The 23,798-nt window shown below is 36.7% G+C and overlaps 1 protein-coding gene across 2 annotated transcripts in view; it reads left to right on the top strand.

Annotated features, from left to right (window-relative positions):
• Positions 1-23,798, top strand: part of ADAM10 (ADAM metallopeptidase domain 10) — a 132,789-nt gene that overhangs the window by 12,519 nt on the left and 96,472 nt on the right. The gene's annotated exons all lie outside the window — the stretch shown is intronic.

Consider the following 23,798-nt stretch of genomic DNA (forward strand, 5'->3'; position numbering starts at 1 on the left):
TTATGCATCTCATAAGATTAATGACATTGTCTTACATAACTAATAAGATTACTTTCTCTTTTTAAGTGAGGGGATGTTCAAATTTCCCATGAAGCTTCTAAGTACTAGGCACCATGTGAATTTATTATATGCTTTCTGAGGGCCAGATTTCTCTCAACTATAACTAAGGACAGAAAGTAAAATGTTGTTGGGATGCTTTTCTATATGGCTAAAATAAAGTAACAGTAGAGAAAGGAGGAGATATTGACAGAATACTGCAGGATGGAGCTATTATGTAGGAACAATGGCACAATAACCTAGTAGCCTATAGGTTATCACATTGTTATGAGGACGTCTTAGGATAAACATGCTAATAAGGATGAGCCTGGCTCAAGATGTTAAAGTAGAGGAAAAATTAATGGTTCAAATGGAAAGATATTTGGACATAGATAAATTTCAGTTTTCTAGAAATTTTCCTCAGTGGAAGCTGTCATTTTCCACTGATGTCAGATTACTAACATCTTACTTGTACTTTAGGTTAAATGTATTTTATTTTCATCATTGTGAGATAACAGATTTGTTTCTCCATTGCTAAGGACTTTACATGAGAACATCATTAGTAAGTATTCTATTCTTATTAGAAGGAATAAAAAGGTGTAACAGATTGCTGTCCTTTGAGTCCTTCTTGTTAACCTTCCGTCTTTCATTTTGCCCCTCATGGGTATTGTATCAGAGTGATAAAAAAAAAAAATACCCAAAACCTCCAGGTGTGTATTCAGAGGCAACAAGAGAACATTAGTTATTTTTCGTTATTGTTTTGTTTTTTACTCATATATTTGTTGGCTGTGTTTCTTTTTGTACAAATCTATTTCATGTAAATAAAGGATTTAACTTAGAGGAAGAAAATAGTCTATTATGGGCCATAAATCACATGTTAATTTAAGTTGCAACAGACCTTTGGAAGAAGTAGTTTCTGTTCCTGCATTTAATTATTAGTTGCTTTAAATAACCCCTAATATAGTGATGACACCCCATATTTATTTGTATCTCTAGCCTAGACCTCTCCCTTTATTTCCACCTTCCTGTATCTTAGCTGTATATTGGGTTAAATGTCTAGTGGGCATCTCAAACTTAACATTTCCAAAACCAAACTTTTTTTTTTTTTTTAAGATTTTATTTATTTATTCGACAGAGATAGAGACAGCCAGCGAGAGAGGGAACACAAGCAGGGGGAGTGGGAGAGGAAGAAGCAGGCTCATAGTGGAAGAGCCCGATGTGGGGCTCGATCCCATAACGCCAGGATCACGCCCTGAGCCGAAGGCAGACGCTTAACCGCTGTGCCACCCAGGCGCCCCCAAAACCAAACTTCTGATTCTCCTCACCCCCTCTGCCTTTTATAGTCTTTCCCATCTCATAAATGGGAGCTCCGGTGTTTAGTTGTTGCTCAGGCCAAAAATTTTGAGTTATCCTTTATTCTTCTTTCTTTTACCCTCTGCATGCATTCCATCAGCAAATCCTGTCAGCTCCTTCTGCAAAGTATGTGTGGACTTTGAATATTTCTCACTAGTTCTGCTGCTACTACCCTGATTGACACAAGCCAACATCCATCTCACTTTAATGACTGTAAATCCTGCTAACTGTTCTCCCTGTTCTCTTGTTCTCCCAGTCTTTTTTCAACATAGCAGTCAGTGTGATCCTGTTCAAAAGGTACTCCTTTTGTCAAAACCATCCATCGGCAGATTGTATACTTTAAAATGTTTCAAATGGTAAGTTTTATATTATGTGAACTGCACCTCAAAAAAAGCAATAGCTAAATAAATAAATAAATAAAAACCCCATTCAGTGGCTTACTATTTTAAGTAAAAGCCAGAGTCCTTCTAAGTGGCTTGTGAGGCCCTACGTGATGTACATTGTATGCTTATGTCCCCTGCAGTACCTCTACTCCCCCTTGTTCATTTCTGCTCCAGCTACACAGAGCTCTGTAAAAAATGCCAAGTTTGTTCCTGTCTCAGGGATTTTGCCCTTGGTGGTCATTTTACATGCAACCCTTCCCTTCTAGGTTGCTGTATTATCTACCTTCTGTGTTTTTCATTTTTAAATTAAAACAATTTTTAAAATAGTGGTGAAATACACATAACATAAAATTTACCATCATGAGCATTTCTGTGCAGTTCAGTGGTTGTAAGTATAGCAGTCCCGCCTTAACTGTGGTTTCACTTTCCATGGTTTCAGTTACCTAAGGTCAGCCCCAGTTCAGAAGTAGGTGATCCTCCTGACTTAGTGTCAGAAGGTCAGTATTAGTCTAACTCTGTGTCACAATGCCTGTGTCATTCACCTCACCTTATCTCATCACTTAGGCATTTTATCATCTCCTATCATCACAAGAAGGAAGCGTGATTACCGTACAGTAAGATATTTTGAGAGAGCACATTCACGTAACTTTTATTGCAGTATTCTAATTGTTCTATTTTACTGTTAGTTATTGTTGTTATCTCTTATGGTGCTTAATTTATCAGTTGAACTTTATCATAGATATGTATGTATAGGAAAAACCATATGTCCAGGGTTGGTGCTGTCACTGTTTCAGACATCTGCTGGGGGTCTTGGAATGTATCGCTTGCAGATATGGGGAAGGAAAGGACTACTGTACACTTACATTGTTGCTCTTGGCTCCCTCTGAGTCTTTGCTCAGATGTTAGTGAGGTCTTCCGATTACTTCATATGAAAAAACCAATCCTTTGCTTGGCGTTCTATTTGCTTACTCAGTGAATACAATCTTATAGTCATCTAAATTATTTACTTATTTTATTTTCTGTCTTCCTTCTCTAGAATAAAGCATCATGAGGTTAGTAAATGTTTTTATACACTCCTGTATTCTCAGCACCTGAAACAATGGCTAGGATATTAGTAAGTGCCCATTATATATGTGTTAAGTGAATAGATGAATGACTATTGAACTAAATTTATTTTTTGTGAATTATGTATGAATCCTAAGTTTCTAAGTATGTGTGGAAAAAAGTCTTGAAAGCTTCTAATTAGTCTTTTTACTTAAATTGACTTTAACGTAGAATAAAACTACCAAATTTGTTAGTGTATTGGTTTTGCTCATGGAGTGTTTTTATATGTTCTGTTGATTAAAAAACTAGGTAGGTTGAATGAGTTTGAATTTTCTCTGTAAAAACCAGGTTGCTTTTTCTCAACTAGTATGTGTTCCTATTTTTAAAAATGTTACTTTTAAAAAAGATTTTTTATTTTTTTTAAGTAATCTCTATACCCAGTGTGGGACTCAAACCCACAACCCCGAAGAGTCACATGCTCCACCGACTGAGCCAGTCAGCCCCCCCCCCGCAAAATGTTATTTTTTGAAAGTTTACTTACTTAAGTAATCTCTACACCCAATGTGGGCCTTGAACTCATGAACCCAAGATAAATAGTTGCATGCTCTTTTTGACTGAGCCAGCTAGGTGCCCCTAAAAGTGTTATTTTTAAAGCATTGAGCAGTTGTCATTCACTGCAAAGTTAGGCTGCAAGGGGAAATGTAGAGTGTCTTCATACTTATCTGATTATACTCAAAAAAACTTAAACTTTATTTTTAACTTGTTAACTTTATGTTAAGATGAAACTTTTTTTTTTTTTAAAGATTTATGTATTTTATTTGAGAGAGAGAGAGCGTATGCACACAAGTAGGTGGAGGAGCAGAGGGAGAAAATCTTCAAGCGTATTCCCTGCTGAGCGTGGAGTCCCACGCAGGGGCCTGATACCACGACCCATGAGATCCATGACCTGAGTCAAAACAAACTGAGCCACCCAGGTGCCCCAAGATGAACTTTTAAAAACCCATTTTCATTTCGGACTAAATTTAGAATCACAGAATGTTAGAGCTAGAGGGAGGCCTTTTAGGTGGGTCACTTAATCTTTCTGTGCCTCAGTTTAAGGTTAATTATACTTGTTCTTTACAGTTACGAGTTAAATTAGATAATGATTTAGCCATAATTTACTGAATTTTTACCTGTTATGTACTGTACACTATTGTAAGCCCTTTACCTATATTAGTTGTTTTAATCCATATAACAACACTTTAGGTACAGATACTGCTATTTCATCTGTTTTATAGATGGGGAAACTGAGGCACAGATTAAGTAATTTTTCCAAGATCCCTAAATTAAGTAAGTGGCAAGCTGGGATTCTAACTCATGAAGTTTAGTTCTACTTATAAATAAAGATAATGCTTGCTAAACTGTTAGAACATGAAGTGAGATATGTTGACCTGCCATGGTTATTGAAAAACTTAGTTGCAACAGGAATATGAGAGTTACAATTGTCCAGAAAGTCATGTAAAATGGTGATAAAAACTGCATAGGTAATTACAGAGATAAGCATCTGAAATGCAGTTGTAGCATCAGTAGAAGATTTTTTTAAAATTACCTGGTGAATAAACCTATAATAATTTTATTTTTAACCAATTGCATTTTGCAAATGCTAGGCCTGGTAGAAATTCTGGTACTTCTTGGGTAAGTGTCATTAGACCATGTATTTTCTGATGATTGCTTTGTGCTTCTCTTATCAGCAAGGTATAGGCTGCTTTCTTTATAAATATGAATGAAAATGGAAATTTCCGTGAAACATTGACTAGATTCATTAATTCTTTTTTTTTTAATTTAAATTTTGTTAGTTAACATATAGTATAATATTGGTTTCTGGAATAGACTTCAGTGATTCATCAATTACATGTAACACCCATTGCTCATCAGAACATGTGTGCTCCTTAATACCCATCACCTCTAGCCCATCCCCCACCCACTTCCCTCCATCATCCCTCAGTTTGTTCTCTATAGTTAAGAGTTACTTATGGCTTGTTTCCCTCCCCCCCAATATGTTCATCTGTTTTCTTTCTTAAATTCCATATATGAGTGAGATCATACGGAATTTCTCTTTCTCTGACTTACTTCACTTAGCATAAAATACTCTTAGCTCCATCCATGTCGTTGCAAATGGCAAGATTTCATTATTTTTGATGACTGAATAATATTCCATTGTATATATACACACCACATCTTCTTTATCCATTCATCAATCGATGGACACTTGGGTTCTCTCCGTAGTTTGACTGTTATTAATGATGCTGCTGTAAACATTGGGGTGATGTACCCCTTTGGGATTCATTCATTCTTAAAGCAAATATTTATTGAGCATCCATTTTCTTTGTCACTCTATTCTAGGCACTGAGGGTACATCACTGAACAAAATAGAGTCCTTCTTTTCTTTCTTTTTAAAAGATTTTATATATTTGAGAGAGAGACAGAGATAGAGCACAAGTGGGGAGGAGAGGGAGAACTCCGCAGGCTCCCTGATGAGTAGGGAGCTGGATGTGGGGCTCGATCCCAGGACCCTGGGATCATGACCTGAGCTGAAGGTAGACGCCCAACCGACTGAGCCACCTAGGGCCCCATAAAGTCCTTATTTTCATGGAATTTATATTCTGGTGATGAAGGAATATATGTCAATAAGAAATAATATGAAAAAAAATAAAGCAGGATATTATTATTTTTTTAAAGTTTTATTTATTTAACTAATCTCTATGCCCAGCATGGGGCTCAAACTCACAACCCAAAGATCAAAAGTCGCATGCTCTTCTGACTGAGCTAGCCAGTCACCCCTAAAGCAGGATATTAGAATGTGAATGCCTGGGACCTAAGCTTTTAGATAGGGTGACCAAAGACAGCTTCTGAAGAAATTGAGTAGACACCTGAATAAAGTGTGGTGTCCAGCCGTGCTTTGGGAGAAGACGTTCTAGGCAGAGGGACAATAAGGAGACTAATGTGGCAGATAAAATAAGGGGAGAATGGTGAGACAGTATGTGGGACTCGATCCGAGAACTCTGGGATCATGACCTGAGCCAAAGGCAGACGCTTAACCGACTGAGCCACTCAGGCGCCCAGAGACCTGGATTCTGAACTGAGCAGACGTGTGCTTGCTGAAGTTTTGCCGATAGTGTGCATCTTCGGACAGTTTTTTTTTTTTTTAAGATTTTATTTTTCTAAGTAATTTCTGTACCCAATGTCGGGCTTGAACTTTCAAAACCCCGAGATCAAGAGTCGCACGCTGTATTGACTGAGCCAGCCATGTGCCCTGACATTTTTAACAGATTTTCCCCTAGTTGTATGGTTGTTTCTCTGGTAGAAAAGTGGCATTGTCGAGAGGCAGGGTAGTGTTGGTGTTTTTCATGTGATATTTTTGGGTTAACTGTGGGTTGTATTGCTGGCTTCTAAGGATACCTGGATAGTCTTGAAGAAGATAAAAGTGGGGAGGATTCCTGCCTTATTGTCAAGTAATAGAATAATAAATACAGTCCAGTACTGTAGATGTAGTTTTTCTTCCTTATGATCTTCTTAGTAACATTTTCTTTTCTCTAGTACTTTATTGTAAGAATGTAGTATATAAAATATATAACATACAAAATACGTGTTAATTGGCTGTGTTATTGGTAAAGCTTCTGGTCAACAGTAGGCTGTTATCAGTAGTTAAGTTTTTGGGGATTCAAAAGTTGTATGCGTATTTTCAACATTTACCTGCAGGGGTGTGTATGTGTTGGTGCCCTAATTTCCACATCGTTCAAGGGTTGTCTGTACTTGATTAGGAATTGGGAGTAGACAAATAGGCAGCTTAGAAGAAGGGAATCAGGAAGATCTGCAACAAAGGGAGATCATATACAAAGGTGAGTAGGTCAGAGGCCAAGCTCTGTACCAAAAGAGTTGAGGAAATGAGTGAATATTTAACTGCATCAGTGAGGTTTGGTGATAGAGCTGCATTCTGCCCCTACTTTTTGAGCTTTTGACTGGTTGCTGAAGTATAGGAACAAATCTCAGTTGAGTAGGTCCAGACTCTGTATGTGGGAACAGGCAGTTTTGTGGTATCCGACAGAGCTAAGTAGTGCAGAAGGTTGGAGATCGGCATGGGCTCCCGTGGAGTAAACGGTGCCAATTTCATTCACTGGCTGTGGGATCAAGGGTCTACATATATATTTTCTGGGTCTTTAAAAGGTATGTTCTTATTTGGTATTTTATTACATGATTTTCTGCATCTTAGAAGTAGATGTCAGTTTAGGTTTTGAAAGGTCCCTGCCATATGCTGTATTTTGATATATTTTTTTTCTCTTCAGTTTTTTTTTTTTTGGAAGATTTTATTTCTAGGTAATTTCTGCACCCAAATGGCACTCGAACCCACAACTCTGAGATCAAGAGTCACATGCTGTACAACTTGTAGGCAGCCACGCGCCCCTCTCTTCAGTTTTTTATAATTACATCAGAAATATGAATGTGAATGGTGGCTTGCCTTGTTTATGATGAGGGTAATAGAATTATTGTAGAAAATCATGAAGTAGTTGAAACCAGAATTATCTTCTTGGCACTGCCTCCTATTTGCTGTGTGACTCTGGGCTTGTTACGTATCTCTCAAACCTCAGTTTCCTTTAAAATGGGCTAACAGTTCTTACTTTATATGTCTTTTGGGAGGGTTAAATGGAAAAAAAATGTAGAACACTACAGAGCCTGGCAGATTGCAAGTGCTCAATACATTTTACTTATTATTAGATCCAATTTTAAACATTATTTAATTAAATACTTAAGTTTATCTCATCAAAGTATTTTTGTACGTAGCGAGCTATCAGTGTACACTTAAAGCAATTAGAATACATTTTAAAAATAAAATAGGCATATGTAGTTTTGGATTTTTAAATTTTCAGTTTAAAGATGTGATATGTGAAGCTTTTTTTTTTTTTAAACAAATGTCTTTTAGCCAGATTTTCATGTGAATTTTAAAATACTAGATTTCTAAAGTAGGAATGGGAAGAAACAACCTTAGCATCATATTATGAATATATTATATGATAAAAACTAAAGATAGTCTTGTAAAAATCAGGAGCAAAATAAAAATGCGTTACTGTTCTTTAGCATGGTTTGTTAGTCCTGGTTAATGTAATAAGTTTTTAAAAAAGATAGAATTACAAATAGATGAATAAAAGATTTAAATAGGAAAAGCAGAATCAATAAAGTACCAGCTAAAAAGAGAGAGCGAAAATAATATTCTTAGAAAATTGCATGCAAAATCAAGGGGCTCATGAATCCCCTGCAGAGGCACATGAATCTCATGTTAGAACTCGTGTTGTAGAGGAAAAAAAGATGGTTTATAACTAGTCAGTAAGTGCTGAAGTGACTTTCTACAGATTTGTTGCCTGTTTTATAATGTTCTGCCTATTCAACTCTGCTGTTGTAGTATGAAAGCAGTGACAGAAAATACGTAAATGAATGAGCATATAACTGTGTTGCAAAACAGGTGGCCGGCTGCAATAGGCTTTTGGGTTAATTTGCTTACCTCTGTTTTACATTATTTGGGAACTTTTTCTAATCAGGATATTACCTGTGATATCAGGTAAGGCGTTTCTTGCTTAAGCAGTAGCACCTGTGGTAACTAGGCCTATTAATGCACTATTAAATGCTTAGATTGAAGCCAGCATGTAGAAGAAGAAAGATACAGCTGCTCGTAGAAGTCAGGGAATTTCTGTATACAGAAACGTTGCAGGGCATCTGAAAGTTGGACGTGCATACAGATCGCTGGGAATCATGTAGGTCTGGGTAGAGCCTGAGTTGCTTGGGAGAGTCCCAAGGGGAGTGTAGGATTTTGCATTGCTAACAATTCCCCGGGAGATACCCATGCAGCCAGTCCCTAAAACACAATTTGAATAGGATAGTTCTGTGTGTCAAGACTGAAACATCCACAAACACAAATTTCCAGTCTCTGTGGCAATAGTTAATGAACGAACTCGCTATTTGAACACGTGAGTAGTAGGCTCCCAGATTTTCTTTTAGCTTTTTGGCTTAAATGTTGAGTTGGAACTTCAGTACTGCTAAGAAGTTCTTGAAAATGGTGTAGTTTCTACTTTGTTAACTGATATTTTCCCTTGATGTTTGGTTTCCCCCAGTGTTCTTTTGGAACCTGTGATCACTAGTTGTCATTTAATTTCTTTGTCTCCTCCATTTCTTACTACTTATGTCTTATTAACAAAAATATATTTTTGAATAATGAGTCATTTACAGCTTGCTTAGTAGTTTCTTGGAGGTGAGCAGAATGTTGATTTCATTAGTTTTCCTTAAAGAAGACAAGTTGTAATATTTGAGTTGTCTGTTTTTGATTCTGGACTTTTGTTTTTGAAAATTTTAGAACTTAGGGAAAGGTAGGGGCGCCTGGGTAGCTCAGTCGTTAAGCGTCTGCCTTTGGCTCAGGGCGTGATCCCTGGGTCCTGGGATGGAGCCCCACATCAGGCTCCTCTGCTGGGAGCCTGCTTCTTCCTCTCCCACTCCCCCTGCTTGTGTTCCCTCTCTCGCTGGCTCTCCCTCTCTCTGTCAAATAAATGAATATATAAATCTCAAAAAAAAAACCAGAAAAACTTAGGGAAAGGTGAAAGAAAGGCCGGATAGCCATATACTTACCAGTTTAATTCAGTGTTTTTCTTTAAAAATTTTTGATTAGCTTTATTGAGGTATAATTTCCATACGGTAAACTTCAACAATTAATTTTGAGAAATGTAGGTAGCCATATAACTACTATCATAACATAGAACATTTACATCAACCTATAAAGTTCCCTTGTGCTCTTTGCAGTCAATTGAAAATACATTGTGATATCCCTTTTGATTTCTACTTTGACCCAGGGGCTAATTAGAAGTATGTTAAGTTCCTAATATTTGGGGATTTTACCACACGTCTGTTACTTATTTAATTGCACTATAATCAGAAAACATACGGTATGAGTTCAGCCTTTTAAAATTTGTAGAAACATGCGTTATGGCCTAGAATTAAGGTCTGTCTTGGTGAATATTCCATGTGTCCTTGAAAAGAATGTTCTCTTGTTGGGTGGAATGTTTTGTGAATGTTAATTGGATCAAGTTGTTTGATAGGGCTCAAGTTTTCTGTATTTTTATTTTTTGTCTACTTGTTCAGTGAAGACTGTTATGATTTCCAACTATAATTACAATTATAACTTCTTTCAGTTCTGTCAACTTTTTCTTCATGTGCTTTGAAGCTCTGTTATGTGATACACATTTAGGATAGTTAATGTCCGAATTGTGAAATGTCCTTCTTTACCCCTCATAATATTTTTGTTTTGATGTTTACTTTGTCTGATAATGCCTTAACTACTCCAACTTTCTTTGGATTGTTGGTATGGGATAACTTTTCCCATCCTCTTTATTTTAACTCATCTTTATTTTTGTCTTTAAAACGTCTTTTGTACAGTCTGTATTTACCTGTTCCTTTTTTTAAAAATAAGAAAATGACTGTCTCCCATTTATTATGTTTAGGTCATTTACTTTTTTTTTTTTTTTAAAGATTTTATTTATTTGAGAGTGAGAGTGTGTTAGAGTGCAAGTGGGGGGAGGAGAAGAGATACAGGGAGAAGCAGACTCCCTGCTGAGCAGGGAGCCTGATGTGGGGCTCTATCCCAGGACTATAGGATCATGACCTGAGCCAAAGGCAGATGCTTAACTGACTGAGCCACCCAGGCACCCCTAGGTCATTTACTTTTAATGTACTTATTGATATAGTTGAGCTTAAAACAACCATGATATTGTTTGTTTTCTGTTATCCCCCCCCTTTTCCTGCATTCTTTGGGATTAATTTGTTTTAAAAAGATTCTGTTTATCTCTGCTATTGGCTTATGTGTTATATTTGTTTGCTATATTTTTATAGGTGTTCCTAGGGTGTACAATATATATCAATAACTTAACTGTATACCTTCAAATAATACACAGTTCCATTTCTGTTCTCCTCCAGAGTGCTGTTGTCATACATTTTAATTCTATGTGTCATAAATGTCACTGTACATTGTTTTTTTTTAAACATTTAACTTTTAAAAAGGATTAAAAAAGAAAAAATCTTTTTTCTCATATATTCATTATTTCTGGCACTATTCTTTGTGTCAATACAGATTTCCATCTGGTATCATTCCTTCTGTCTGAAGAGCTTCCTTTAACATTACTTGTAATGCAGGTCTACTAGTGATGATTTTGTCAGTTTTGATGTCTGAAAAAAGGATCCTTTCACCTTTTTCCCCACTTCACCTTCATTTGTGAAAGTTACTTTCACTGAGTATAGAATCTTAGGTTGAGATTTTTTTTTTTTCTCAAAGTACTTTAGACATGTTGCTGCATTATCTTCTGACTTACGTACAATTGTGCTGTCATTTATAACTTTGTTCATTTGTATGTAATGTGTCTTTTTCTCTAGCTGTTTGGGTTTTTTTGCCCCTAGTTTTTAGCCATTGGCCTATGATTTGCCTCTGTCTGGTTTTCTTTTATATTTAATTCTGCTGAAGTTTCTTGGTTCTGTAGACTTACAGTTAACTCTTTTACTTTTTTCCCTTCATCATGTTTGTTTTGTATGCTCCTTAGCATATGGAACATACTTACAGCAACTGTTTTTAACCTCTGTGTGTGCTAATTCCATCATCTCTGTAATTTCTGTTTCTGATGTCTGATTTTTTTCCCAGTTATGCAGAAAAATAAATTTATATTTTCCTGATTCTTTTACATGCATGGTAATTTTTGATTGGATGTAAATCATTCTGATTATTATTTTTTGCATGTTTGATTTTGTCTCTCCTTTAGATACTGTCTGACTTTTTTTTTTTTTTTTAAGATTTTATTTATTTATTCGACAGAGATAGAGACAGCCAGCGAGAGAGGGAACACAAGCAGGGGGAGTGGGAGAGGAAGAAGCAGGCTCATAACGGAGGAGCCTGATGTGGGGCTTGATCCCATAACGCCGGGATCACACCCTGAGCCGAAGGCAGAAGCTTAACCGCTGTGCCACCCAGGCGCCCCTGACTTTTTTGGTGTGTAGTTAAACTACTTGGAATCACTTTAATCCTTTGGAATATTGCCTTTAAGCTCTCCTAGCGTAAGGTCTACAACAGCTTTAGTGTATGGCTAATTTTACCACATGAATAAGGTGACGTTTTTCTGAGGGCTATACCCAGTGCTCCATATATTATACGTCTTTCTTCCCTGGATGGTGGGACTATGAGCACTTCTCAGCCCTTTATTGGCGTTTATTTGTTTGTTTGTTTATTTATTTATTTATTTATTTATTTATTATTTTATTTATTTTTACTGTTAACGTATAACGTATTATTTGTTCCAAGGGTACAGGTCTGTGATTCATCAGTCTTACACGACACACAGTGCTCATCACAACATATACCTTCCCCAATGTCCATCACCCAGCCATTCCAACCCCCCCACCTCCCTCCCCTCCAGCAACCCTCAGTTTGTTTCCTGAGGTTAAGAGACTCTTACAGATTGTCTCCCTCCCTGGTTCCATCTTGTTTAATTTTTTCCTCTTTCCCCCTATGATCTTCTGTCTTGTTTCTTAAATTCCACATATCAGTGAGATCATATGATAATTTTCTTTCTCTGTTGACTTATTTTGGTTAGCATAATATTCTCTCAGTTCCATCCACGTTGTTGCAAATGGCAAGATTTCATTTTTTTTGATGGCTGCATAATACTCCATTGTATATATACCACATCTTCTTTATCCATTCATCTGTCAGTGGACATCTGGGCTTTTCCATAATTTGCCTGTTGTGGACATTGGTGCTATAAACATTGGGGTGCAGGTGTCCCTTCCTATCACTACATTTGTATTTTTGGGGTAAATATCCAGTAGTGCAGTTGCTGGGTTGTACGGTAGCTCTATTTTCAACTTTATGAGGAACCTCCATACTGTTTTCCAGAAGGGCTGTACCAGCTTGCCTTCCCACCAACAGTGTAGGAGGGTTCTCCTTTCTCCGCATTCTCACCAACATCTGTAGTTTCCTGACCTGTTAATTTTAGCCATTCTGATTGGTGTGAGGTGGTATCTCGCTATAGTTTTGATTTATATTTCCCTGATGCCGAGTGATGTTGAGCACTTTTTCATGTGTCTGTTGGCCATTTGTAGGTCTGCTTTGGAGAAATGTCTGTTCTTGTCTTCTGCCTATTTCTTGATTGGATTATTCGTTGGGTGTTGAGTTTGATAAGTTCTTTAGAGTTTGGATACTAGCCCTTTATCTGATAAGACATTTGCAAATACCCTCTCCCATTCTGTTGGTTGTCTTTTGGTTTTGTTGACTGTTTCCTTTGCTGTGCAAAAACTTTTTATCCTGATGAAGTCCTAATAGTTTATTTTTGCCTTTGTTTCCCTTGCCTTTGGTGATGTGTCTGGGAAGAAGTAGTTGTGGCTGAGGTGGAAGAGGTTGCTGCCTGTGTTCTCCTCAAGGATTTTGATGGATTCCTGTCATACAATTAGGTCTTTCATCCATTTGGAGTCTATTTTTGTGTACGGTGTAAGGAAATGGTCCAGTTTCATTCTTCTTCATGTGGCTGTTGCATTTTCCCAACACCATTTGTTGAAGAGACTGTCTTTTTTCTCTTGATGATTACAGCTTTGTAATAGAGCTTGAAGTCCAGGATTGTGATGCCCCCAGCTTTGGTTTTCTTTTTCAACATTCCTTTGGCTATTTGGGACCTGGTTCCATACAAATTTTAGGATTATTTGTTCCAGTTCTGTGAGAAAAGTTGATGGTGTTTTGATAGGCATTGCATTGAATGTGTAGATTGCTCTAGGTAGTGTAGACATTTTTACAATATTTGTTCTTCCAATCCATGAGCATGGAACGTTTTTCCATTTTTTTGTGTCTTCCTCAATTTCTTTCATGAGTATTCTGTAGTTTTCTGAGTACAGATCCTTTGCCTCCTTGGTTAGATTTATTCCTAGGTATCTTACGGTTTTGGGTACCATTGTAAACGGGATCGACTCCTTAATTTCTTTTTCATCTGTCTCATTGTTGGTGTACAGAAATGTAACTGATTTCTGTGCATTGATTTTACGTCCTTCCACTTTACCCAATTCCTGTATGAGTTCTAGCAGTTTTGGGGTGGAGTCTTTTGGGGTTTCCACATAAACCATCATATCATCTGCAGAGAGTGAGAGTTTGACTTATTTGCCTATTCAGATGCCTTTTATTTCTTTTTGTTGTCTGATTGCTGAGGCTAGGACTTCTAGTACTATGTTGAACAGCAGTGGTGATAGTGGACACCCCTGCCGTGTTCCTGACCTTAGGGGAAAAGCTCTCAGTTTTTCCCTATTGAGAATGATATTCACTGTGGGTTTTTCCTAGATGGCTTTTATGATATTGAGGTATGTACCTCTTCTCTCCCTACACTGTGAAGAGTTTTAATCAAGAAAGGGTGGGGGCGCCTGGGTGGCTCAGTGGGGCGCCTGGGTGGCTCAGTCATTAAGCGTCTGCCTTCTGCTCAGGGCGTGATCCCTGGGTCCTGGGATCGAGCCCCACATCAGGCTCCTCTGCTGGGAGCCTGTTTCTTCCTCTCCCACTCCCCCTGCTTGTGTTCCCTCTCTCACTGGCTGTCTCTATCTCTGTCAAATAAATAAATAAAATCTTAAAAAAAAAAAGAAAGGATGCTGTACTTGTCAGATGCTTTTTCTGCATCTGTTGAGAGGTCATATCGTTCTTGTCCTTTCTTTTATCAATGTAGTGTATTACATTGATTTGTGGATGTTGAGCCACCCTTGCAGCCCAGGAATAAATCCCACGTGGTCGTGGTGAATAATCCTTTTATTTTTTTCTTATTTATTTATTTACTTACTCAATTTTTTTTATTCTGATAGTCACCATACTGAATAATCCTTTTAACCATACTTTTGGATCCTATTGGCTAGTATCGTGGTGAGAATTTTTGCATCCATGTTCGTCAGGGATAATGGTCTGTAATTCTTCTTTTTGCTGGGGTCTTTGTCTTGTTTTGGGGTCAAGGTAATGCTGGCCTCATAAAAAGAGTTTGGACATTTTTCTTCCATTTCTGTTTTTTGGAACAGTTTCAGAAGAATAGGTATTAATTCTTTAAATGTTTGGTAGAATTCCCTGGGGAAGCCATCTGGCCCTGGGCTCTTGTTTGTTGGGAGATTTTTGATTACTGCTTCAGTTTCCTTGCTGGTTATGAGTCTGTTCAGGTTTCCTATTTCTTCCTGGTTCACTTTTGATAGTTTATACGTCCCTAGGAATGAATCCATTTCTTCCAGATTGTCTAGTTGGTTGGCATATAGTTGCTCATAATATGTTCTTATAATTGTTTGTATTTCTTTGGTGTTGGTTGTGATCTCTGCTCTTTCATTCATGATTTTATTTATTTGGGTCCTTCCTCTTTTCTTTTTGATAACTCTGGCTAGTGGTTTATCAATCTTATTAATTCTTTCGGAGAACCAGCTCCTAGTTTCGTTGATCTGTTCTGTTCTTTTGGTTTCTATTTCAGTGATTTCTGCTCTAATCTTTATGATTTCTCTTCTCCTGCTGGGTTTAGAATTTATTTGCTGTTCTTTCTCCAGCTTTTCTAGATGTAAGATTTGGTTGTGTATTTGATACCTTTCTTGTTTGTTGAGAAACGCTTGTAGTGCTATATACTTACCTTTTAGGGCCGCCTTTGCTGCATCCCACAGGTTTTGAACAGTTGTGTTTTCACTTACATTTGTTTCCATGAATTTTTAAAATTCTTCCTTAATTTCCTGGTTGACCCATTCATTCTTTAGTAGGATGCTCTTTGGCCTCCATGTATTTGAGTTCTTTCCAACTTTCCTCTTGTGATTGAGTTCCAGTTTCAAAGCATTGTGGTCCGAGAATACACAGGGAATGATCCCAGTTTTTTTGTACCAATTGAGACCTGATTTGTGACGCAGAATTTGATCTGTTCTGGAGAATGTTCCATGTGTACTAGAGCAGAATGTGTATTCTGCTGCTTTAGGATAGAATGTTCTGAATATATCTGTGAAGTCCATCTGGTCCAGTGTGTCATTCAAAGCCCTTATTTCCTTGTTGATCTTTTGCTTAGATGATCCGTCCATTGCAGTGAGGGGGGTGTTAAAGACCCCTACTATTATTGTATGCTGTTGATGTGTTTCTTTTATTTTGTTAATTGGCTTATATAATTGGCTGCTCCCATGTTAGGGGCATAAATATTTACAATTGTTAGATCTTGTTGGATAGACCCTTTAATTATGACATAGTGTCCTTCCTCATCTCTTATTACAGTCTTTCGTTTAAAATCTAATTTGTCTGATATAAGGATTGCCACCCCAGCTTTCTTTTGATGTCCATTAGCATGGTAAATGGTTTCTACCCCCTCACTTTCAATCTGGAGGTGTCTTTGGCTCTAAAATGAATCTCTTGCAGACAGCATATTGATGGGTCTTGCTTTTTTTATCCAATCTGATACCCTGTGACTTTTAATTGGGGCATTTAGCCCATTTACATTCAGGGTAACTATTGAAAGATATGAATTTAGTGCCATTGTATTGCCTGAAAGGTGACTGTTACTATAAAATGTCTCTATTCCTTTCTGGTCTATGTTACTTTTAGGCTTTCTCTTTGCTTAGAGGACCCCTTTCAATATTTCTTGTAGGGCTGGTTTGGTGGTCACCTTTATTGGCTTTTGAAGATCGTTCTGCTGGCTTTTTTTGTGTGTGGTGAATTTTTCTGGCCTGCGATAGTTTATTCTCTCACATGTTCAGGTTAGTACTCAGCCAAACACTTAAGGGGACCCTTTTTTAGGTCTCATAGCTTCCTCTCTGTTTAGCTTTTCCTGTCAACTTGACACACAAATTCTGAATGCCCGACCTCCCTGAACGCAGGTATCTGGCTCTTCAATTCATTGAGACCCTCAGGCTGCTTGGGTTCTTCCACCCTGCACATTGGAAACTGCTTGTAGTTAGTGAGTTGGGCTAATTGTAGATCTCTCCTCATTTGCTTATCTTCTTATGTTCAGTTTTCTAAATGTTTATGGAGGTGGTAGGTTAAATTCAGTCCCTTTTCTCCCTTATAGCCAGAAGTGGAAACTGATTAACAGTTTGCATCCTTTTTTTTTTTTTGTCCTGCTTGGAATCACTTCAATGAAAATTATACATGTCACTTTACCCCTAAATACTTTAAAATATATCTTCAGAAATTAAGAGTATTTTTTTAATATACCTACAATGCTGTTGTACTGAAGAATATTAACAAGATTTCCTTCATATTATCTAAGATTGATTCCACTTTGTCCAGGATTGTCTCCAAATGTTTTTGTTTCCTTCTTAATTGGATTCTTTTCTATTTTGCTTTTTTGTTTTGTTTTGTTTCTTTAATTGTTTTTGCTTTAGCATATTTGGACAATGTTTATGGTTGTGTGGCTTTTCTCTGCCCTGATGTTCTTTTTGCTGTGATATAATGTGGGTAATTTCTTTTTCCCTTTTCTCTGAGCCAAAGTTTGAGGGGCGATTTTGTTTTACCCACTTTTCTCCGGTCATGGAGTCATGATCATATTCAGCCTTCTTGAGAATTCCAGGGCTCTGTTCTCTTTTGAGATTAAAAAAAAGTGAATTGTATGACTTCTGAACATTAGGGGCAGCATCAGGAGTCCAGTATGCTGTGCTTTCCCACTTTCTCATTAGAATATTCTTTTTGTTTCCTTGGCTGCCTGTTTGAGAGATTATACCATTAGGTTATGCCCAAGTTGTATTAGTGCACTGGCTCTCTTGAAAACAAGAAAAAAACCCTCTGATTTGTAGCCTTTTCTAATTTCAGTGGTATAAATNNNNCGACCCCCCCCCCCCCCAGCTACCAACATAATGTCAATGAATGCAGAATTGGGAAGAGATCTGGGACTCATGAGCCTGTATAAGCTTAATCCAACACACACTGGTTATATACTTTTCTTAACTTGGTTTCAGTTCTTGAGGAATTTTTTTAGTATGTGAGGATGGGCTGCTTCTTATAATTATGTTTTTTTTCCCCCATGGATCCCTCTTTGTTTTATTAAGTATTAGGGTATATAAATTACATAATATAGTTTCAATACATTATCTTAACTTCAATGATTTTTTTATATTACTGAGATCATCTCGTAAATACTGATATATAGGCATAGTTAACATAAAAACATAGGTCTTATGTAGAAGATGATAATGACATGGACTTGATAACTGTATGTTCCTGGGTAGCATTTTTAACTTTACCAGTTAAAATCTGTGAATCATGTTTTATCTCAGTTATAACAATTCAGAAAATCATTACTCAGATCCTGTATCAGTGAAAGTAAACATTATCTTGCCTTAGGAAATTCCTTTGTGTGTGGGACAGAGAAAAGATAACTGTTTAATAACTCTCCCAGTAGTGTTCCATCCATGCAAATAATTGAGCTTTTATCACATGTCACCAGAATAGCAGTAGTTATTGTTTTAAGTTATCGAAAGTGGCAGAACACTTTATCTGAACTGTGACTTAAAAAGTTGACTTTTTGGTGCTGAAGAAGGAGTGGAAGCAGTAACTTTGCAAAGCCAAGTTTGTGCTGTGGCTGCTCAGTCCACTTGAGTACAATTCAGTAATCCAATGGAAATCCTACATTGATTTTTAAAAATGAAAGAAACTACCCAAAAGTTCTCATACTACAACTTCCTCATTCTTGATTTCTTCTTGATGTTTTCTCATGTGTGGGGTATTTTTTAAAACCCAAGTATAAACCTAAAAATATTTTTAAAGAATACGGAAAATGTATAATATCTGATTCTGTTATTTGGTCTTGATTTCAAACTAGCACGCTTTATCATCTCTTATATCCTGGCTTCACCGTATTGTCTTTGTTAGTTGCAAGGATAATTTTGGATTCCAGTTTTGGACTCCATTCTTGTCATCTCTCTCTCAAGAGCAGTGTGTTCAAGAAGACAGTGAAGTGACTCAATAATAGTTTACATTAAACGATCCTTTAATGCCAGCCTTTGTGCTAGGCAGTTTACATCCATTTAAGGTAGTCCTTGTCTCTATTTTACAGATAAGAACCCTGAGATTTTAAAAAAGTTAAATAATTACCCAGCTCATCTAGTCATGGCTAGGAAGTATCAGAATGAAAGCCCAGTGCTGTGTTTATTCCTCAATTTATGGCCTCAATTTGTGAACGTAGGTCTCAAAGGCAAGTGTGGGAGTAGGAAGTAGAGGAAGAGATGGAGGAGCTGATGATGATGATGAATAATTTACTAAGCCTCTACGGTATTGTAGGCGCTTTGCTGATTACTACACATGGCTGAAGTCATAATCCAAACAGCCTTAAGAGAGAGCTATTCTACTCTCCATTTAAGGATGGGGTACTGAAGCTGAGTTTTCCATTTGATGAGGGAAACAAGCTAATAAATGAAGGTAATGGTGTTTAAACCAGATAATTTTTTTATTCTAGTAAAAAAAATGCTTACCATAAAATTTATTACCTTAACCATTTCTAAGTGTGTAGCTCAATAGTGTTAAATATATTTACCTTGTTCACAGTCTTCAGAACTTAAACCCAGATGATTTGACATAAGAATTTGCGTCCCTAACTGTACAATGACTAGCCACTGACTTGTATATATATATATAGAAAATTTAGTGATGGACACTTAGGCTTTAAGCAATATGTTAGATAAACCATTATAGGTTTTTTTTTTTTTTAATTTTGGTGTTCTGTTTTATAAAAGAAGGCAGTTTTCTTTAGGAAGAAATTTTGATGTCTTAAGGAATCACTCTTTTTGACTTTAGCTCATGGTGAAGATGGAGAAACCAGGACCAGATTTATCCTCCTTCCTGAAAAAAACCAAGGAAACTAAGGGAAAAACAAAAACAATAACAAAAAACCAGGGAAACCACAGCTTTGAAAGACACTAGTCACCAGCTGGTAAAGGACAATGATCCCTGAGAGAGGGGAAACAAATGAGGCAAGACCTATGATTTCTTCAGCTTTCTATCTTGAGAAAATTTCCATCTGCAGTGATAGGGAAGGGAACCTAGATGGAGGCCAACTAACTCTCTGAGTTAAGGAGATGAAACAGAGTCAAGGGGGACCAAAGCAACTAGAGTTCACAGACAGAATATCAGAGTGAAGAGTGCTGCATAGAGGGTTCTCCTAGTGTTCGGCAGAGTATTGATCAGTGCGTACATGTGAAGAAACTACCTGAGGCCAGGGAAAGGAACAGTGCCCTTTGTTCACATAGAGCAGGAAGTAGTGCCTGTTCTCACTGGCTAGACTGAAAAAAACTCATAATTTGTGGAGCAATGTGATAGACTACTCAGATAGGTCTTGCTTCAGTAGTGGGGAATAATTAACCCTACAGTGAGCACTGTTCCAGATCCCCCTAACAAATCATAAATGCAGGACCCAAAAGGATCAGACTGTTTCCACGTAACTATACTTTCTCCTGTAACGAAGCCTGAGACTATTTATAAAAATATAAAAAAGCTTAGCACCCAGCAGAGTGAAATTTGCAATGTCTGGCAACCATTTGGTGAAAGATTATATTATAAAGCATGCACTGAAGCAGCAATCCATAATGAGAGGAATAAGCAATTAATTGGAATCAACTTGGAAGTGACACAGATATTAGAATTAACAGGCAAGAACATTAAAAGAGTATTATAACTTTTATTTCATATATTTAAAAAGTTAAGTATATACATAGAAAATATAAAACACAAATCTAACTTCTGGAAATGTAAACTATACTGTTTTCAGTGGAAAATGCAGTGGATAGCTTAACAACAGATTAGATATTGCAGAATATTAGTGAACTAGAAGATATAGCAGTGGAAACAATTCAAAATGAAAAGAGAAAGAAAGAATTTTTAATGACTATGAAAAACCACGGTTGACTGTGGGAAAAATTTGACCTGATACACTTGTAATTTGAGTCCTTCTGGGGAAGGGTGGAGAGAGTGGAAAAAAAAAAATTGAAGAAATAATGGTTGAAAAACTGTCCGCCCACAGATCCAAGAAGTTCACTGAAATAAAACTTAAGAAATATGAAGAAACACATTGTAATCAAATTGCTCAGAGCCAGTGATAAAGAGGAAAATCTTAAAAGCAAACTAGGGAGGGAAAAGATACATTATATTCAGAGGAGCAAAGATAAGGATGACAGATTTCTTCTCAGAAGGAATACAAGTGAAAAGATGGTGGAGCAATACTTTTTAAAGTATTTAAAGAAAAAAATACAAACCTGACAGCTTGGAATGCCCAGTGAAAATATCTTTCAAAAATGAAGACAAAATAAAGACTTTCAGACATACAAAAGCTGGAAGAGTTTTTCACCAGCAGAAGAAATGTTAGAGGAAATCATCCAGAAGGAAAATGATACCAGATGGAAATATGGATTCACATAAAGAAATAAAGAACCCTGGATCTGTTAATTAGAGAATGTTTTTTTCCTGTTATTTAAACCTCATTAAAAGATAATTGTCTGTTTCAACCAAAACAGTAACAATATATTGTGAGGTTTATAAGTAAAATATACAATAGCAGTAACCTCTAAAGGCCAGCAGGAGAGAAATGGAAGTATATTAATGTCAGGTTCTTATACCTGAAGTGTTATAATTACCATTTAAGGGTAGGCTGGGATAAGTTAATGATATATACTTATAAGCCTTAAAGCAACTACTGAAATAACCAAACAGGATTTTGCTGATAATCCAATAAAGAGATAATAATGGAATCATAAAAAATAAATTAAAAAAATAAAAAATAAATAATAAATAAAATAATTAGTCCAGGGGCACCTGAGTGGCTCAGGTCATGATCTTAGTGTCCTGGGATGAGCCCCCTGTCAGGCTCTCTGTTCAGCGGGGAGTCTGGTTCTCCCTCTGCCCCTCCCCTCACTTGTGCTCTCTCTCTCTTTCTCTCTCAAATAAATAATAAATAATCTAAAAACAAACAAACAAATGGGTTAAAAGTAAAAGGATGGGAAAAGATACACTATGCTATCCCCCCATAAAGAGGGTAATGGCCATATAAATATCAAAGTAGGTTTTAGAACATAGAATATTAACAAAGAATAAAGAAGATCATTTGATAATGGTAAAGGATGAATTAATCCAAAAGGCATCATTAACATCTATGCATGTAATAACAGCATCAAAAATCAATGAAGCAAAGAACTGTAAGGAAAAATAGAAAAAAATCACAATCATAGACTAGAGATTTCAATAATAGATAATAGAACAGGTAGATAGAAAATCAATAGGATATAGAAGACTTGAACAACCTCAGCAAACAACTTGACCTGGTTGACATTTATAGAATACTCTACTCAATAAGAGCAGAGATTGACATTTCTAGAACACTCATGTTAACAGCAGAATACACATTCTTTTCAAGTGCCCATGAGATATTTGCAAAGATAGATCATATTCTGGGTTATAAAATAAGTGTTTGATTTTAAAAGGATTGATATATACTATAAAGCAAGTTTTTTGGCTGTAGTGGGATTAAATTAGAAGTCAAGGGGGGGCGCCTGGGTGGCTCAGTTAGTTAAGTGTCTCCCTTTGGCTTGGGTCATGATCTCAGGGTCCTGGGATCGAGTCCCGCTGTGTGGGCTCCTTACTCAGGGAGGAGTCTGCTCCTTCCTCTGCCTCTGCTGTTCCCCCTGCTTGTGCTCTCTCACTCTCTTGCTCTCTCTCTCAAATAAATAAATAGATAAATCATAAAGAAATTAGAAGTCAGTAACAGAAAGGTAACTGAAAAATCTTTGGTATTTGGAAAGTAAGTAACAGATTTCTAAAAGGACATGGATCAAAAAGGAAATTACAAAGTATGTTGAATAGAATGAAAATGGTAACACAACATAACAGAATCAATGGGATGCTGCTAATGCTGTATTAAGAGGACATTTATAGCACTAAACATCTGGATTAGAGAAGAAGCAAAGTCTTCAATCAGTGGCATTACCTTATGAAACCAACAAGAAGGAACAATTAGACTCAAAGTAAGCAGAAAAGAAATAATGAAGATCAAAGTGAAAATCAGCAAATAGAAAACAAAAATAATGAGGGAAAATCAAGGGAAATAACAGGTTTTTTTTTTTTTTTTTTGGAAGATAAATAAAATCAGTAAATCTCTAGCCATCCTGATCAGGAACGAAAAAGACAAGATTTAGATTACCAATATCAAGAATGAGAGAGATAACATCACTTCAGATTCAAAAGATATAAAAAAACATACGGGCATATTATGAACAGATTTATTTCTATAACTTTAACAATGTAGGTGAAATGGACAAATTCTTACCTGTCACTTAAGAAGTAGATAACCTGAGGGGGCGCCTGGGTAGCGCAGTCGTTAAAGTGTCTGCCTTCGGCTCAGGGCGTGATCCCGGCGTACCGGGATCGAGTCCCACATCGGGCTCCTCCTGGGAGCCTGCTACTTCCTCTCCCACTCCCCCTGCTGTGTTCCCTCTCTCGCTGGCTGTCTCTCTGTCACATAAATAAATAAAATCTTTAAAAAAAAAAAAAAAAAAAAAAAAAAAAAAGAAGTAGATAACCTGAATAGCTCTTTATCTATATATGAACTTGAAATTGTAGTTAATTACCTTTTCCAAAGAGAGCTCTAGGCCAAGATGGCTTTACTGGTGAACTCTACCAAACATTTAAGGAGGAACTAATACCAATTCTATATAAGTGTCCAGAAAATTGAAAAACAGGTATGCTTTTCCAACTCCTCTTTTACTCTAATATCAAACCTTGGCAAAGATAGTACAAAAAAAGAAAACTATAGACCAATGTCTCTCATGACTGTAGAAGATAATGCACCATGACCAAGTGGGTTTTATTTAAGTAATGCAGAGTTGGTTTAATATTAGAAGATCAGTCAATTTAATTCATCATAATTAATAAACTAAAAAAAACCCATGTAATCACCTTACTAGATGCAGAAAGAGCAGGTG

This window comes from Ursus maritimus, unplaced genomic scaffold, assembly GCF_017311325.1.
Source record: "Ursus maritimus isolate PB19 unplaced genomic scaffold, ASM1731132v1 scaffold_35, whole genome shotgun sequence".
In the NCBI taxonomy this organism is placed as follows: domain Eukaryota; kingdom Metazoa; phylum Chordata; class Mammalia; order Carnivora; family Ursidae; genus Ursus; species Ursus maritimus.